Source organism: Triticum aestivum, chromosome 7D, assembly GCF_018294505.1.
Source record: "Triticum aestivum cultivar Chinese Spring chromosome 7D, IWGSC CS RefSeq v2.1, whole genome shotgun sequence".
NCBI lineage: Eukaryota > Viridiplantae > Streptophyta > Magnoliopsida > Poales > Poaceae > Triticum > Triticum aestivum.
The window spans coordinates 54,990,075-55,005,593 of NC_057814.1; the positions used below are offsets into that span (position 1 = coordinate 54,990,075).

Below are 15,519 nucleotides of genomic sequence, written 5' to 3' on the forward strand. Positions count from 1 at the left end.
AAGTTCATAAGAATAGAGTAATGCTTTAAGTAAGATGACATGATGTAGAGGGATAAACTCATGCAATATGATATAAACCCCATCTTTTATCCTCGATGGCAACAATACAATACGTGCCTTGCTGTCCCTGCTGTCACTGGGAAAGGACACCGCAAGATTGAACCCAAAGCTAAGCACTTCTCCCATTGCAAGAAAGATCAATCTAGTAGGCCAAACCAAACTGATAATTCGAAGAGACTTGCAAGGATAACCAATCATACATAAAAGAATTCAGAGGAGATTCAAATATTGTTCATAGATAAACTTGATCATAAACCCACAATTCATCGGTCTCAACAAACACACCGCAAAAGAAGATTACATCGAATAGATCTCCACGAGAATCGTGGAGAACTTTGTATTGAGATCCAAAAAGAGAGAAGAAGCCATCTAGCTAATAACTATGGACCCGAAGGTCTGAGGTAACTACTCACACATCATCAGAGAGGCTATGGTGTTGATGTAGAAGCCCTACGTGATCAATGCCCCCTCCGGCGGAGCGCTGGAAAAGGCCCCAAGATGGGATCTCGCGGGTACAGAAGGTTGCGACGGTGGAAATAGGTTTTTGGCTCTGTATCTGATAGTTTTGGGGTACGTAGGTATATATAGGAGGAAGAAGTACGTCGGTGGAGCAACGAGGACGCCACGAGGGTGGAGGGCGCGCCCAAGGGGGGTAGGCGCGCCCCCCTGCCTCATGCTCTCCTGGTTGATTTCTTGACGTAGACTCCAAGTCCTGTGGATCACGTTTGTTCCGAAAATCACGTTTCCGAAGGTTTAATTCCGTTTGGACTCCATTTGATATTCTTTTTCTGCGAAACACTGAAATAGGCAAAAAAAACAGCAATTTGGGCTGGGCCTCTGGTTAATAGGTTAGTGCCAAAAAATAATATAAAAGTGTATAATAATGCCCATTAATCATCCAAAACAGAATATAATATAGCATGGAACAATCAAAAATTATAGATACGTTGGAGATGTATCATGCCTATATAATGGTCATTGTCTGGATATCATCATGATTATTTGAAGTTCTATCAATTGCCCAACAGTAATTTGTTTATCCGTCGTATACTATTTTTCTCGAGAGAAGCCACTAGTGAAATCTACGGCCCCCGGGTCTCTTCTTTATCATATTTGCCTTCGAGATCTATTTTTATTTTCAGATCTATTAATCCAAAAACACAAAAATACCTTGCTGCAATTTATTGGTATTATTTTATCTCGCGTCCCCGCGAGATCTATTTGTCCAATCTAATACAATTTTACCTATCTTTTTACCCGTGAGGGATTGACAACCCCTCTTTTACGTCGGGTTGCAAGTATTTGTTCTTTGTGTGCAGGTACCGTTCATGTAGTGTTCCATGGTTCTTTTACTGGTTCGATAACCTTGGTCTCATCACTGAGGGAAATACCTACCGTAGTTGTGCTGCATCATCCCTCCCTCTTTCGGGAAAATACCGACGTAGTTCAAGCCGCATCACTCCTCACGCGCCGGCTTGCTCCGGCACAAGCACCTCTTCCGGCGAGGGGATACTGGCCTCCTTAGAATCCATGGCAAGGCGGGCCATGGGGTCCTTTTCGGCGGGCGGCGCTGCCTAACTCGGGATGTGGTGGCGTCCACTCCCGGCTAGATGGCCCTGCCGAGGAGCCGCGGCAGGTGGCTGCCGTGTCCTTCTTGCGGCGATGGCGGGAGGTTGGGCACATCGGGCTATCTGCTTGGTGGCGGACCGTGGCGGCGACGTGAGACTACTCACAATGGGAGTAACATAGGTAGTAACATCACACATATCTAGGTTAAATAGATGATGTGGCATGCAATAAATGAAGAAAGAGATCAAAGTGGTAACATAGCTAGTTACTACTAGTATGAGTAACATCACACATATCAAGGCAAGATGTGTCTATAGCCTAATAAATGAAGTGTTGCATGTTACCACACATATGTTACTCCTCACTATAGAGGTAGTAACATAAACTAATAACATGGGCATGTTACTACTCTATCTTAGTATCCATTGTGTCTAGTCTGATGGACTTCCACACGGGTGCTGATCGGCCAACGACGCTGCAGTCCACGGCCTCATGGTGGTGATTCAGATATGGTCGGCATGCTAGCGCCAGCTGTCACAAATTGCCCTCCTGCTGCCTATCCTAGGGTTTTCTATTCTATTCTCGGTTTCAACAGTTGCCCTCCTGTTGCCTATCCTATCCTATTCCAAATTTACGACTCAAGAGAGACATTCAGCAAGTCTAAACAAACTGGGAGTAGGACGAGGCGCAAGACCTTCTTGGACGATGGTCAGTCAGGGATCAGACCACGGATGGGGAGCAGCAGAAAGGCCAAGGTCCTCGCCGTCGCGGTGGCCGTCACGGTGCTGGTGGCGGCCGAGGTGGCCCTCTACCTCTGCCTGCGCCCACTCTCCAGGCCCTTCTACCTCTCCACGGCCGCCGTCCTGGCCGCGACCGTCCTCACGCTGCTGCTGCTGCTCGACTGCACGGCGGGGCGGGCGGAGCGCATGGCGGCGCGGCGGGCGCTGGACGACGGCGAGGAGCTGCGCGCCGAGTACAGCTACTTCCGCAAGGTCGCCGGGCTGCCGCGCAAGTTCTCGCTGCACGCGCTGGCGGCGGCCACGGACGACTTCCGGTGCGTGGCCGGGCGGGGCGCCTCGGGCACGGTCTTCCGCGGCGTCCTCGACGACGGCCCCCCGTGGCGGTGAAGCGGATCGCCGCCGACGGACCCGGCCCCGCCGGACGCGCCGACAAGGAGTTCCGGGCGGAGGTGGCGGCCATCGCCGGCGCGCAGCACGTCAACCTGGCCCGCCTCCTCGGCTTCTGCCTCGGCTCCCCGCGCTTCCTCGTCTACGAGTACATGGACCACGGCTCCCTCGACCGCTGGATCTTCCCCGCCCCCGCCCCCGGCGGCGGCGCCGATGAGGACCGCCCGCGCGGCTGCCTGCCGTGGCCGCGCCGCCACCAGGTCGCCGTCGACGTGGCCAAGGCGCTCGCCTACCTGCACCACGACTGCCGCTCCAAGGTGCTGCACCTGGACGTCAAGCCGGAGAACATCCTCCTCGACGACGGCTTCCGGGGCGTCCTCTCCGACTTCGGCCTCTCCAAGCTCGCCGGCAAGGACCAGAGCCGGGTGGTCACGGCGGTGCGCGGCACCGCGGGCTACCTGGCGCCCGAGTGGCTCCTCGGCGCCGGCGTCACCGAGAAGTCCGACGTCTACAGCTACGGCATGGTGCTGCTGGAGCTGGTCGCCGGCCGCCGCTGCGTGCGGCCCGAGGAGGACGGCGGGTGGTCGTACCTGCCCAAGATCGCCGCCGAGATGACGCAGGCGGGGCGCGTGATGGAGGTCGTGGACCGGAGGCTCGTCGGGGAGGCGGAGCAGGCGGCGGTGCGGCGCGCGGTGCACGTGGCGCTGTGGTGCGCGCAGGAGAAGGCCTGGGCGCGGCCGAGCATGGCGCGCGTGCTGGAGATGCTGGAGGGGAGGCTCGCCGGGGACGTGGACGCGCCGCCGCCGTCGGACACGATCATGGAGGACCTGCTGGCGCTCGGCCACAAGCGCGCGCGGCGGCGGGCCGTTCCGGCTGCCGTCGGCGGGCCCGGCCGGGAGGGCCGCCTCGTCGGCGTCGGTGCTGAGCAAGTGCGACTCGTTCGCCATGTCCTACCTGTCAGGGAGATAGCGCTGTCGAGTCACCTCTTAGCCTTAACTGCGTCCATTTATGGGTGAGACTTGTGCTGACGTGGCGTGGGGTTAGACGGTGATTAGTCAATCAGTTCGCCACGGAGGCGGTCCACTTGTCAGTTGTGAAGCAAAAATTTGTAGGCATTGCCACGTGGCATGCTGCTTGTACCGAAGCGATGGCTATTCAACCTCGGGAGCCGGGAGGATGAAACAAGAGGGCGGAAAACAAATTAGGGTTTAGGGTAGGGATGAGGAGGCGGCCGGCGGCGAGGAGAGGGGAGTCGATGGCACAATTCCGGTTAGCATGCCGGTTTGATTGTGCCATTTTCACGCACCCAGTGGCTAGTGCCATGGAGGTTGGATACAAGGTAACTTATAATTTATTACAAACCAATCACTAAGGGGGTGTTTGGTTCAGAAGTCTTAGGACTTTTTCTAGTCCCAGGGACTAATCAAAAAAGACTCTCTAGTAGAGTCTTTTTCTAGTCCGTGTAGAAAAAGTCCCTCCCGTTTGGTTCCTAGGGACTTTTTAGGGACTTTTTCTAGTCTCTGGGACTAAAAAGTCCCTGAACCAAACACCCCCAATGTTTGTCAAAATTCCTGTCTTACTTAACCCTAAAATATATTACCTCATTTCCAAAATTCTTGTCTTATATTTGTCTAGATAGAATTTTGGGATGGAGAGAGTATGTTTTAAATCTTATCATTCATCTAATGCTCGTTCGTTTTAAACATTGGCCTTTATAAATCCCTAACACCTATGGTGTTGTGTCCGGCAACGTCCATGATTCGTCGACATAGATTCCTGTCATCAGTTAGCGTCCATGATTCACGGGCATAGATTCCTGTCATCGGTTCTCGATGATGAGGCTAGAGTTTGTATCGATGTGGCAGTGGCGCCGAATTACCTTTGCAATTGGGTCCTCTAGCCTCATCTTCGTCCTGCTTCTTTTAATTTATTTTTGAGAATCAAGAGCTTTATTAATTTAACCAGCGGGATTACAATCCTTCCACACACGAGCCTCGAGGAAGGGCGGAATATAGTTGATCCAAAGACATCGACGCCTAGAGGTACTACACTGTTTAGCACATAATGACATAAAACGTGCCAGTTCATTTGCTTCTCTAGGTATGTAGGATAGTTGAAACTCCACAAAATTCCCGCAAAGCTCTTGAGTTTCCTTAATCCTGTTAGCTATCTCCGAGCGGTCACTCTCAAGAGAATTCCACAATTTAACCACCAATTGTGCATCTGTTTCAATTTTCAAATGTGCACTCGTCTGTACCCAAGATCAAACGCCAGCTGGGCACCATCACGTATTGCATATGCTTCCATGGACATAGCCAGAAAGTCCATTCTCATACCAAATTGCCTGAGCACGTAGAAGCTTTCCTTCACGTAAGCGAGTTTGATGCTGAACTTGTATCACGCTGCAGCGCAATCATCAGTTTATATGCTGAACGCACTGAGAAGTTTCCGAAGCGATCCGGCGACCATGCCCAAAAAATCTTCCTGTGTTCTTCCTGTAGGAATATCCTACTTGTTTGGTTAATAGATCCGAATGTTTCTTTAAGAAAAAAAATCCAAATGATAGTCGGCACGGCCCAATTGAATCGATGATCGATCCGTTGCGGCGAACTGAATTTTCCCTTCATACTAACACTGGATTCACATACTGAATACGGGAAGAAAGGGAACTGGATTTTGTGTCCCTTCACACTCACATTGCAGACTCCACACTGAAACACAAAACACACAGCAAATTCCAACATCTACTTGGATACCCATAATACAGTAGAACTACCTGTACATTTCTGCTGGACAGTGGATAAATCTTGGACGCTCTAAGCCTCTTAGCGCACACACTTCCTCCAGTCACTAAGGTTCAAATTGAACCATCATCTGGGTGCCTCCATGCTCATTCCGGACATGTCCGGCACCGTCGAGGGGGCTCCCGACGACGATGACGCGAGATCCAAAGGCATCGGAGCTGCCGCAGGTGGCATGGGCACGACCATATTTTCCGTCATGGCACGGTCCAGCACCCGCTCTTCCCTCCAGGTGCTTCGCAGAGCCTTCAGCCTGTCGGCCACCTGGGTCATTGAAGGCCTCTCTTCACCCATGGGACCCAAGCACATCCTCCCCAGCTCGGCCACTTCTCCCAGCAGCGTCGTCGTCCCTGCGCGCACGATGCTCGGGTCCAGTATGTCCTCAAGGCTGTCCTCCTTCATCGCGAGAAGGAAGGACCGCACGAGGCTCTTGCCTTCATTGGGCCCGTCGTTATAGATCTCTGTCTTCCCTGTGATCAGCTCCAGCAGCACGACCCCGAAACTGTAGACATCACTCTTCTCCGTGAGTTGTCGCTCTTGCAGGATCGTCATGAACTGGGCCGCGTCCTTGGGGAGCATCCTAGACGCCCCAAAGTCAGTCACCTTCGCCATGTAGTTGTCGTCCAAGAGAATGTTCATAGACTTGACATCCCCATGCACTATAGGGTGATTCATGGACAAATGCAGATACGCCAGTGCTTCGGCAGATTCTTGAGCAATCCTAAGACGGGTGTCCAGCGAGGGAGGTGGACTCCCGTAGCTATGATGGATGAACTCAAATAGAGTGCCATTTGGGATGAATTCATAGACCAGTATGGGGACTTCCACCTCTAAGCAGCAGCCCAGAAGCCTGACCACATTCCGGTGGTTGGTCTGTGAAAGTATAATAATCTCCTGCACGAATTCACCAGTTTCGGCCACGTTCATTATCTTTGAGCGTTTCACGGCGACTACCCTGTTATCCTTCAGAACGCCCTTGTAGACAGTGCCATGACCACCCCTGCCCAGTTCTTTGCTCTTGTCAAAATCGTTTGTAGCTTTCTTCAGATCTTCTTGTGTGAATATCTTCAACGTGTCGACTTCTTTTGACATAATTTGGCGATATAATATCTGACCACCATTCTGATCAAAGAATTTGTCCTTCTCTTCGGCAAGCTTCCTTTTCTGATATTCAGCCCGTAGAGCAAGGATACAAACCATGAGGAAGACAACACTGAAGGATATGCCTGAAAATCGGATAATTCATCCTGGAGCCCGGGCTCATCTGCACCTGATAAGCAAAAAATTCAAAACAAATACTAGAAAAATTCAAAAAAATCCAAAAAAAATTCGGGTGGTAGATAAGTTGATGCGTGAGGTCCGCTCCAAAATTCAACCCATTTGGACATCTGAGTAGGCCTCGGCAAAAAAGACAAATCGGGTCAAAACAGTTTGTGAACAGTAAACTTTTTCACAGACCCCGATTTTGTCTTTTTTGCACAGACTTGCTCAAATGTCCAAACGAGTTGCATTTTGCAGCGAATCTCACGCACCTAATTATCTACCACCCGAATTGTTTTTGGAATTTTTTGAATTTTTTTTCTATTTTTTCATTTGGCCCGGGCTCATCTGAGCCCGGGAGCCAAATCGCCGCTCTCCTGAAAATCATGATAGTTAATTACCATCATTTCAACTAGCGGCACTGTCCACGTTTGCCTAAAAACCAGTGCAACATACTGCGCCATTGTTTCGCCATATAACATGCATACAAAGTGTACTTGGAGTTGTATAATTGGTACAGAATATTTTGATTACTAACAAGTAACAACATCATTACCTAAAACCACCTTCAGCGCTTTCTTTGGATCAGCTGGAACGCAGGGTATGCTCTTGGGATCATCGCTCCTGAATCCTGATGGGCATAGACAGATGTAGTTTCCATCCGGTATTTCTGCAATTACCTTTGCAAGGATAGAAGGACTGGTTTGGAGGTTCGCACTCATTGATATCTGTCATTTCAAGGAAGTGAGGAGAATGCCAACATGGATCAACTAATAGAAAGAGTGTAGGTTGAGTCTGCAAGATGCATATACATACCTTGGCACCCTCCTTGTAGGTAGGGATTGCCCTCATAACCTTGAGAGCAGTTGCAGCGGTAACCAGGGCCATTGGACACATTAATGCATTGGCTGTTCTTGGCTTGACAGGCATACTATGACCCCATCTTGGTGGCTTCCGAACAACTTTTATTACCAACAACCCAATCTAGTACCAAAGGGACCCCATCTGTATATTTAGTTGCGAAATTTGTAGAGATGATATATGAATGATTGAACTTGAACCAGTCCAGAATGAAAAGCATGAGTTAACAATGGGGAACAAAAGCTGGTTCTCGCCCTTGGTGATTCCTCCGATAAATCCAAGTGTAGCACAACCGATCGATATCAACTTGTTCTTGGTGTAGGAAAGCTTATGAAAAGGATCAAGTCTTAACCCATCCAAACCGCTGCTATTGGTGCCGTCGGTGTAGTTGCATTCCCATGCTATACGTGGGTTCAGAACACGAATCTCACCCATGCTAAGATTGATGTCCAGTATCCTAACTCTGGTTGAAGCTAGATATGGCCCACTGGCATTGCATGTGACACTAAAGGGTTCTTGGAAGCAGCCATTCCCGGTGCCGAACGGGTACGGGATGCTGACGTTACCACACTTGTCTGGGCAGTCAGGCCGCGCCATGCGGATGCTCCCAGAGGACTCAGACCCATAAGCGATAGTACTATGTTGCAGGGTTAGGGTGGTGGTGAAAAGTAGTAAGAGCTTCTGTCCTGTAAGGCAACAGCCAAGTAATTGATATGAGTCATTTGGCCTCGCATAAAATAAAATAAATTCCAAATATTTGCTTTCTTCTAGAATATTGTGTTTGGTCATTCCTCACCCCCGATTGTTTGAAATATATCAGTAGCTAGTTAAGAGTTTAGTCCACTATTACAAATGCTTTGACCCAACAATCTTGGAATCTTGTAATCTGTCGTGGTATTCTCACGGGGGGCTTGCGAGTCGACAGATGCCACAAGGGCTTAGTGTGAGGATAAGACTACTGCTGATAGGCCCGGGAGCGGGTATGCGAGTAGCACGCGCTAGTTTATCCAGGTTCAGGGCTCTCCGGAGAGATAATACCCCTACTCCTGCAGGTCTGAATATTTCTGGTATGTATATCTGGTACAGAGTGCTCTTGGAGCTGTATCTAAGCTCAGTGTCATAGGCATCTGGTTTTGCATATGTATGTGGCATGGTGGCTGTTGCCTCTGGCCGTATGGGTGTGCTTGGGCATACTTGCCCGTGGGAGTGGATGGATGGATGGCTAGCTAGCTCTCTTGCTAGCTAGCTTGCTTGAGGGTGTGTGCGTGAGAGTCCATCCTGGATGGATGGATGTGCGCCCATATATATAGGCATGGCTAGCTTAGAGAGTAAGCTATGTGGTGGCATGGGCAAGGCATGGTGGGGTGTCACACTTGTCCCCTGGGTCACTTCATGAATAGTGCCCAGGGACAAGTGTCACTGTACATGATGGCGTCGTGGTACAGCCTTCTCGTCCGCGGTATGGCCGTCTCGTCGGGGTCTTGTCGGTGTTGGGTCGGGCTACAGTCGGCAGCCGGCTGGTCGGCGCAGTCGGCAGCCGGCATCCGGCCGGGCAGAGCAGTCGGACGGGGAGCCGGCAGGAGCAGCCGGGCAGTCGGACTGAGGGGCTTTGCTAGCCCCGATGTCTTGAATTATTGTCTTGCCGTCTTCGGGGTATCCGTGGCCAATTGCTCCGACAGTAGCCCCCAAGCCTCCGGGCAACTTGGCAAAGTTGGGCGGAGGTTTTTTGGCGGGTGTTCATGGAAATGATCATGCAAAAAGACAAAGTTAGTCCACGCAGATATATCAAATGATTGCTTTTAGCATTGCAAGTTTTATGCGGAGGGTGCCGACTCGGTTTCGTGCGAGCCCCCTTCAATCTTTTTCGTGTTCCCTCCGCTTTTTGGCTTGTGCTCTCGCTCGCTGGACAGCCGCTCTGCGGTCTGTGGCTGAGAGTGGGCCGCGAAGTGGAGTGTACAGTACTCAGAGTCTGAGGGCAGATTCGACCGAGCAGATACTTGTAAAGGAAATGGCCGGGTCGCCCGAACCGTTTTTCTTCCCAGACGTCTTTCGCGTGGGTGGCCTCCAGCGTTCACTCTTGCTAGCCGGATAGCCGCTCTGCGGTCTATGACTAAGAGTGGGCCTTTGGTACCGCGCACGCTACTAAGCCGTCTGCGGGAACTAACGTCTCAGGCCAAGCGGCCAGCCCCCGAGCATCGCTCAAGGTTATCCGTGCTCTCGTGATGCAAAAATATGCGGGTGAGGAGCTCACATTGATTTTCGTGTAGCCGAGGCGGAGGTCGTCGAAGACAGCCGGCGCGGCTCGGCGCTCGCGGAGCGCATCGGCGCACCCGCTGGGTGTAGCCCTCGAGCCTCTAGGCGCTCGAGGAGGGTCCAGCCGGTCGGGCCTGACCGGCCAGGCGGCAAGCAGAACGCAGCCGAGCCGGCCTGGCACAGCCGGCCAGGCGGCGAGGCGTCTGCCAGCGCCCTTTTCTTTCTTTTCTCTTCTACCGGCTGCTGGGAGCCGGACAGAACTCTTCTCTTGTCTGCAATCTTCCGTGGGGGCGCGCCAGCGCACCCACTGGGTGTAGCCCCCGAGATTCGGGCCGACTGCTGAGCAGTCGGGCCGGATCTTCCGGCAACTACTTTGTCTTCTTCTTCGCGGGGGCGCGTCAACGCACCCGTTGGGTGTAGCCCCCGAGATTCGGGCCGACTGCTGAGCAGTCGGGCCGGATCTCCCGGCGACTACTTTTTCTTCTTCTTTTTCTTCTTCAGCTGGCTGGGCAAGCAGACTCCGACACATTAGTCGGGATTTTTGCAGCCGGCCAGGCAGCCAGCGGTTGGACGCACATCTGGCAGCCGGACGCACATTTCTTTCATCTTTTCTTTTATTCCAGCCGACTCTCGGGCAGCCGGCCATCTCACCCGGTCACTTTTTTTTTCACCAGCCGGCTGTGGGCAGTCGGCCCTTGGCTTTTTTAGCCGGATCTCGGGCAGCCGACCCTTTTATTTTTCTCCCAGCCGGCCTTGAGCAGTCGGACACAGCTCTTCATTTTTTTCAGCCGGGCCGTGGGCAGTTGGCCCTTGACTTTTCCCTCACTCGGCCCTTTTTATTTTTCTTTCTCTCGGCTGCCCGAACGACACCGACAGGCTGCGGCAGCGAACAACGGGAGCCGGCTGAGGCTCACCCGGGCGCCCGGAGGTGAGGCGGCGAGCGAGCCAGCGTGGGAGCCGGACGGTGAGCCGAGCACCCGGCGGAGGCGGGGTCGCGGCAGGCCGGGCGCTGCAGCCGGCGTGGGGCCAGCAGCCAGGGGCTGGAGTAGCACAGGCAGAGCCGCGGCCGGCAGCAGCGCGGGCTGAGCAGCGCCGGCGTGTGGGGGTGAGACGCGTGTGGGAAGCAGCAGCGCCGGCGTGTGGGGGTGAGACGCGTGTGGGAAGCAGCAGCACGCGGGCGCATGCACCTCTGGAGGCCGCGCCAGCTGCAGAGGAGAAGGCCCGCGCGGACGTGTGGCCACGAAAGCAGAGGCGTCGGGCAGTCCGGCTGGGTCAACGCAGCGCGGCTGGAGATGCACGAGGCATGGTGCAGTATGGGCGCCAACAAGAAATCACGCCGTTCTTTGAGTAGTGTATGGATGATGTATGACCACGGTTTGACTTGCATCTAGCTAGCTCGCAAAGATGGCATGTGGAGGAGTGAACATGCGTTTCAGCCGAAGCAAGGCGCAACACGGAGGGGAGCATACGCGAGCGGTGCGTGGATGGGCACGGCCGACTGAAGCGAGGCCCCGCGCGCAGCGCGCGCGCGGACGGACGGCCGGCGTCGCAACGGTGGTGGTGAAGAAGGCGAGGCCGACGACGAGGGCGCGCCGCCCCTCGCGGCCACTCCGGGGGCATGTCGATGTCGGGCCCCGAGCGCCACCGGAGAGACGACGGCGACGCCGCGGTGACGACGAAGATGGCGAAGCCGACGGCGAGGGCGCGCCGCCCCTCGCGGCCACTCCGGGGGCATGTCGATGTTGAGCCCCCGACCGCTATCGGAGAGACGGCGCGACGCCGCGGCGGTGAAGGCGAAAAATGGTCCCGCCCGGACTGCGAAACCAGCAGCAGCGTGGTAGCATAGTAGTAGTACCACACCACGGTGGGCGCCAACTGTCGTGGTATTCTCACGGGGGGCTTGCGAGTCGACAGATGCCACAAGGGCTTAGTGTGAGGGTAAGACTGCTGCTGATAGGCCCGGGAGCGGGTATGCGAGTAGCACGCACTAGTTTACCCAGGTTCGGGGCTCTCCGGAGAGATAATACCCCTACTCCTGCATGTCTGAATATCTCTGGTATGTATATCTGGTACAGAGTGCTCCTGGAGCTGTATCTAATCAATGCCATAGGCATCTGGCTTTGCATATGTATGTGGCATGGTGGCCGTTGCCTCTGGCCATATGGGTGTGCTTGGGCATACTTGCCCGTGGGAGTGGATGGATAGATGGCTAGCTTGCTCTCTTGCTAGCTAGCTTGCTTGAGGGTGTGTGCGTGAGAGTCCATCCTGGATGGATGGATGTGCGTCCATATATATAGGCATGGCTAGCTTTGAGAGTAAGCTATGTGGTGGCATGGGCAAGGCATGGTGGGGTGTTACACTTGTCCCCTGGGTCACTTCATAAATAGTGCCCAGGGACAAGTGTCACTGTCGTGGTACAGTTGTCTCGTCCGCGGTATGGCCGTCTCGTCGGGGTCGTGTCGGTGTTGGGTCGGGCTACAGTCGGCAGCCGGCTGGTTGGCGCAGTCGGCAGCCGGCAGCCGGCTGGTCGGCACAGTCGGCAGCCGGCATCCGGCCGGGCAGAGCAGTCGGACGGGGAGCCGGCAGGAGCAGCCAGGCAGTCGGACTGAGGGGCTTTGCTAGCCCCGATGTCTTGAATTATTGTCTTTCCGTCTTCGAGGTATCCGTGGCCAATTACTCCGACATAATCAGATTTAGAGAGCAAAGGTATAGCCCATGTTCCTAAGTAAAACATGAACTTTGAATATCTATCAATGGTTTTCTTTGATTTCAGGTCCATATTAACCACAAAAGAACTGAAGCTCAAAATTAACCTAGGTACGAAGAAAGAAAGACACAAAAACATGACAAATTATGCATCTATGCTGGATGTAGATAAAAAAGAAGCTGCCATTCAGTATTTACTGCAGACTCCATTTTACTTCTGTTCTCATTCGAGAACTTGTTACTGTAATTACCCGAAGAAAAAAAACATTTTTAGAGTAGCTTGTTTTTAGTGATTGTTTCAGTTTGCACATACTTGCCATTTTGGGTCTTTATATGCAACTTTTGGGATGGAATATCTCTATCAGTTGCTTATCCGTTGCGATGTTACATCTTGAAACAAAGAATTGTAAGAATTCATCTTCTATATAGTAATATATTTCAGTCATTTGCCATCGGTAAACAGCCTATTTCTTCCACGCCGCCACTCCATGAATTTGATTCCTACATGTCATCACAGTGAAACCTCCAGCCCATTTCCCCCCTGATTTCCCATGTAATGCAGTAAACTGAAAATCCCCTCCACGATGCAACTGAATGTTTACTGTGAACAAAATGGGTCACTTGGGTGCTTGCTTATAGCACATCTCTGCTCCAGGAAAGAAGCGTGAGCAATCTCGAATTGAACGAGCTACACAGGTATTCTTCGACTCCTAGTTCATCCTAATCTCCTAAGGCTTCGAGTTTGAATCACATCGGTACAGGAAAAACTCTCCATCAACAGAGGAAAAAAATGCCACCCGCCCCAAGTGCCCCTGACCAGTCGCACCATACGCCCCAGCCCCGATAAGCAAATCACTGCACCGTACGAGTAGGGTTCGCCATACCTTACAGGGCCTGGTAGCCCTGAGCACGGCACGGCGCGACAGCCGAACACGGCTGCGGGGCAGGCGGGTAGCGTCAGATACCCGGATCCAACGTCGCGGCGCCGACGCCGGTAGGAGGGGACAGACCTCCAGCCGCGGAAACTCGCCGGAAGTGGAGGTTCCGTACTGGTGGTGCTGCGCAGATGGAGCAGGCAGCTCCATCGGCGGCGACAGGCATGTCGCCGGCGAGGTCGGGGATTGGGACGCGGCCGGGCCTTGGGGGGTACATCGGACATTTCCAAAGTGAATTCTTTGTTTTTTTTAGCAAGAAAGCGAATTCTTACAGCACGGGCCCATGTGAAAGATAGCGAACATAGATTGTTATATTTCCTTTTTCCGGAAAATCGTATTGTTTTTTTTAGGGGTAGAAAAATCGTATTGTTATTATAAGAAAATAAAGGGAGCACATGTAGGTCACGAGACTGATAATTGTATTCATTTAAATCGGTTTGCTCTTCCTCATTCTCAACCGTTTGATTCAAATCCAACGTCTTGTGTTCTTTCCTCTTCCCATCGAGTGACGTTGTTCATCTTCCTCGCTCAACCCGCGATTTCTGCCCCTCCTTCCCCCTGCCGCATCTTCGTCGAGCCCCCCACTCGAGCCCTCCCCGGGGACGTCGCTCTAGGTTGTCTCGAGCTTGAGCTCTGTCTAATCCTACCCACCTCCGACGAGGTCCTGGCTTGCCCTCCTTCACGTTTTGGACTTGGGGCTTCGCTCCTATTTTAATTTTCTTGAGATGGAGGCTTCATTCCTCTATCGGGCAAAATAATTTGTAACTTCACGCAACTGAGAAACAACTAGTATTGGATAGAAACAAACTCATGTAGATTTTCGTAAAAAAAAAAAGATCATTATGACCCGAGTGAAAAACAGAAAATGAGAATAAAAATAGGAGCGAGGATCTGAGGGCGAACAGGGACAAACAAAAGAAGCTCGGACGAACAAAATGAGAATATTTCCCAAGACCAGGGTGGTTTACATCACCTCAGATGCTTTTCGACCTGGAGCTCGGACGTATGAAGGCAATGTTCGCAAGACTTTTGTTGGACAAGCTTCAAGACCGGCGACCGACGTAGACGAGCAGCTCGGCCAACTTGAATACCGGTTCAGGGGCTACTTGGCGTTGTCCCGGCCAAGGGGCTTCTCACCATGCCAATTCCTGACTTGGTGGGCTGGGCTGAGGACCCCTAGTTGGTTTCATCCTGGGCAACTTCGAATGGGCCATGACGCTCTACGGAGAAGACTTTGGAGACCATGCCGTTCAAGACAAGGACTCCTTATTCGTGGAGGATTCCTCTCCACCGATGTAGCTGACTAGGAGTTTTGTAATCCTGGGCCTATTAGATATTATAATCTCTTGATAGATACATGTACTCTGTACTACACATCAACGCATGAAACACAAACATGACGTAGTATTATCCCCTTAGAGAACCTGAACCTGGATAAATCCTATGTCCTTGTTACCATCGCTCTATATGCAAATTATGCAAAATAAGTACTGTTGATTGAGTATCTTCTTTGGCATTTTGAATTCCCTGTTGTTGACTGTTTTCTGTTTACTCCATATGCAAATTTCTACTGTTTCCAATCATGCAAACGAATTGTAGTAAAATGTTCACTCCATATGAATACTCCATTATAAATATTATGCAAATGAATGTTCTCCGTATTATGCAAATGAAATTTCTTACTGTTGATCTACAGCAGAGGAGATGAGAAGCAGAGGATGTTGTGCTGCTGCTGCTGATCTGCAGCTGTTGGTCTGCTGATGTTGTTGATCAAGGTAAAAATGCGTGGGCCTATCCCTGTTGATCTGCTCCTCAGTACTCTTGTTGTTGGCCTAACTGCTAATCTTACTGCTGTTCTTGATCTTACTCCTGTTGCTGATCAGATGAGAAGTTAAATTTTGAGTTTGGACTGAGTCCAATGATTCAAGGTACTACTCTTGTTGCTGA

General features: G+C 52.0%; 2 pseudogenes; one reads left to right on the forward strand and one right to left on the reverse strand.

Moving 5' to 3' along the window:
• Window positions 1-2,162: 2,162 nt before the first annotated feature.
• Window positions 2,163-3,839, forward strand: LOC123168628 (probable receptor-like protein kinase At5g20050; annotated as a pseudogene).
• A 1,414-nt stretch (window positions 3,840-5,253) lies between these two features.
• Window positions 5,254-13,933, reverse strand: LOC123170451 (wall-associated receptor kinase 3-like; annotated as a pseudogene).
• Between the last annotated feature and the right edge of the window lie 1,586 nt (window positions 13,934-15,519).